This window comes from Nycticebus coucang, chromosome X (genome assembly GCF_027406575.1).
Source record: "Nycticebus coucang isolate mNycCou1 chromosome X, mNycCou1.pri, whole genome shotgun sequence".
Lineage (NCBI taxonomy): Eukaryota > Metazoa > Chordata > Mammalia > Primates > Lorisidae > Nycticebus > Nycticebus coucang.
In genome coordinates this window covers 121,665,901-121,669,530 of record NC_069804.1, presented here as the reverse complement: position 1 = coordinate 121,669,530, position 3,630 = coordinate 121,665,901, and positions in this window count along the sequence as shown.

Genomic DNA, 3,630 nt, shown 5'->3' with positions numbered 1-3,630 from the left:
ATCATCCAGGCATGTCTTTTGACTGTTCACATATTGGGGACTTTTCTGACCAACAGGAAATGAATCTCTGAGCTCTCACGTAAATGAGGCACAGAAGTGCATTTAGATGTAGGAGGGACACATGTGAGAGCCAGAGAGGTGACAGGACTAGCACCAGGATGCTGTAGTAATTGTGGCATTGCAGATACATGTACACACACACTCTGGTGGGTCTCGTCTTTCCTCTCCCTGGTTCTTTCTTCCTGGCTCCTGTCTTGTGAGTACACTCTGTTGTAGGTTTTCAGCTGGCTCGCCCCTCCCCCCTTTTGGTAAAAGGCGAAAGATTTATACAATCTGAAGAGAAACCAGAGTATGCCCTCACCCCTTTTGGAATCTTCAGGAATTCTTCTCCTCTTCAGCAACTCCCACATTGACATTTGTTCAGAAACATTCAGATCCTTTCAATCTAAGGTAAAGGATTAAACAGACAAAAACAAATAAATCTATCAACAAAAAAGGACTTGGGATGCTTAGCTGTGGGTGTTCCTTCTACCCTCAAGTCCACATTGTTTCTCCACTCACCCTCTGGTCATTGTAGGATAATATTTAGAAATAAACAGATTCTACATCATGCATACAAAGTGAACTCAGTATGAGTTAAAAATGGCTTGCTGTTAACACAGAGGCTTAAGAAACCTGGGCCCCCCTGAGGCACGCACAGAGCTGGCTTGCCTGAGGTTAAAATTCCACAAGCCGAATCTCTGAAGTTGTGTGCTGTCAAGCCTGGGGTCAAAGATATGGGCCAGAGGGTTGACGTATGTTAAAGACATACTGTCAAAGGTCTATAGGTGTTCTGCCCTGTGGAGAAACACAGTCCTTACTTCATGCTGGGTAAACAGAGTGAACTCTTAAAGGCGCTCTTCCATTAACTCTGTTCCCCTGTGGCTGTTTTCTTCTTTGTGATCTTTATTTAGATACTTGCCCAAGAGATTAGTCAATGTCTAGAAAAGAATGTTAACCACAGAAGTGATTGTGTTGGTGTGGCAATATGATTTTTTTTACAATTTACTCTTAGCTAGGTAAAATGAAGTAATGTTGAAATTAGCAGATGATAGATTAAGTGTGTACGTGACTAGAAGTTTATAAAATCAGACCCCTGAATAAAGAACTTTGCTACATGCCATCTTAAGATGTGTAGTCACATGTTTCTTGCCCCCTTTCCTTAACATTGCAGGAGTGAGCTTGTCCCTGAGGCTGAGCATCTGTCACTCAACAACACCAGCATTTACACCAATAGTCATCTTCTTTTCCGAACTTTTAGAAATATCTCAAGCAAATTGTAGTAAGAATCCTTACTTTCTCCTCTCCTCCCCCAGACTATTCTGTCCTTTGATCTCCTTCCTCAATCAGTGATCCCACCAATCCATCAAGCAACAGCTTGGGCATACTGGTAGCAGCCTCTGACGCTTTATCCTCCCCCACATCCCATAGTAGCCACAGTCCAGTCAGTTCATGCCATGCCATGTGCTAATGAGCTTCCCTATATTTTATTCAAGGCAATTTTAAGAATGTTACCATTTGTTAGTACCCGCCTGGACTCTCACACTCTATATGGAACTAAATGGCCTCTTTTTTTACCCTGTGATACTCCACTGACATTTGTTCTTCACTAAATGACAGATCTGAAAATCATAATAGATTTTCTTATACAAGGTCTGAAAGTGTCTCCATGTGCACAGAGTCCCCCCAAGCTTGTCTTCTCTGGAATGCCGCTCTCCAATCACCTTGTGCCCCCTACATCATTCACCCTTCTCCAACATGGCCAGCACAGTCTGTGTTCCCAGAGAGGCCACGTTAATCCACACTCCTGATCCTATAAAACACCTCCCTTTCTAGGAGATATTTCTAGTGACCTCCCAGAGAAAGCTACCCTGTCAGCAGCCACTTATGTGCTTATGGAATCACCATATCTATAGTGCTATCTACTGAGCAAAACTAAATCAGAAAGGAGTAATCTAGGTAGCTGCCAGTATTAGTGTCTTTGCTGTTACTTATAAGAGTCTTCATACTCTGTGTACTTTATCAAGGAATTAAATTTGATTCCTACATTCCTGGAGGTTGATAAATCCAGGGTTAAGAGGCCCCATATGCAGAGAGCCTTTTGCTGGTCAGGACTCCATGTAGTTTCCCAGGTTGACACAGATCACAACACATGGAGGGGACAATGTATGCCTCATGCCAGTGCACTCTCTCTTTTTCTTTACATGAAGCTGTTACCTCCACTTTCATAAGAACACCTTAATCTGTGAAAGGATAGTTGTTGGGGTCCCACCCCAGAGTCAGGGTCTGTTAAGACCTGTGGAACTGGCACAAGCGATTTAAGAAATATAATGTTAGGAACAACAGTAAAGAAAGAGACAAGAACACAGCATAGAATTTTCAAAGGTGGGAGCTCAGGGAACCACCACCTATTTGTTAGTTCCAGCGGGTGGCTTCAAGTTCCTGTTCCACTCAGCTTTTATGCAAATCTCTTTGCCCAGGTGGTAGGCTTGAGGGAGGAAACAAAGACAGCAGCAATTTCTCTGAGTGAGCATATCACCTCCTATTGTTATTATTCTCTGAGTGAGCATATCACCTCCTATTGTTATTATTATTAAATTCAAGAATGGAGATGTTAGAACAGATAAAAATGAAAAAGTGGAGGTGCAAACAATCACCAAATGGGACAATGTGTTGTAGGAGATGGGCTATGTCCGTGTATGAATATAAAGGCTAAAAGGAATTAGGAAAAGCACATGAATGTGGACCAGAATGGCACAGAAAAGCTGAAGGAAGGAGGTTTGATTTAACCAGAGACATTCAAAATGTTTAAGTAATATTCAGAGCTAACATTATGGAACAGTTTAGTACCTTCCAGGAATTGTTCTAAATGTTTTCCATAAACCCACCTATTTATGGCAGTGAATGACAAGGTTCTCACTAGTACTGTCTGTGAGTTTAATGTTGATGGATCCCCAAAATGTGTATTTTGAAAGTTAGTCCCCATTGTGAATTTATTAAGAGAGGAGGACTTTGGCAAGTTAATAGGTCATGAGGAATCTGCCCTCATGAATGATACTAGTACTCTTATGAATGAAACTAGTACTCTTATGAAAGAGGCTGGAGAGAATCTTCTACCACCGTACACAATTTGAAGACACATGGAAGCTGACATCAATTAGAAACAGGCTTTCACTGGACAGGATAACTACTGGGACATGGGATTTTTGAACTTCTGGAACTGTCAGTAGTCAATGTCTTTTGAATATAATTTCCCCACTATGACATCTTTTGTTCTAATAGCCTACAGGGTCAAGGACAACAATTCACACTACAAGGTGATTATTACTGTAACAAATCTTCAAGCAAGTAGAAGTGGCTTTAAAATTTTGTGATGAGTGGGAGCTAAAAAAGTTTAGAAGTATTTTGGCACTAATAAAAAATAAAGGGTGGTTCCCGTGAGAGCTGAGAAGAAGAGGAGACCTTCTCAGAAAGCCTCAGTCGTCATTGATATTACTCTGGTAGACTTTATTTTCATGTAGACATGTGGGTAGGAAAGGCCATTCTGGAAACCTGTCAGGCACAAATATGGGACATGTCATTAGAAACCAG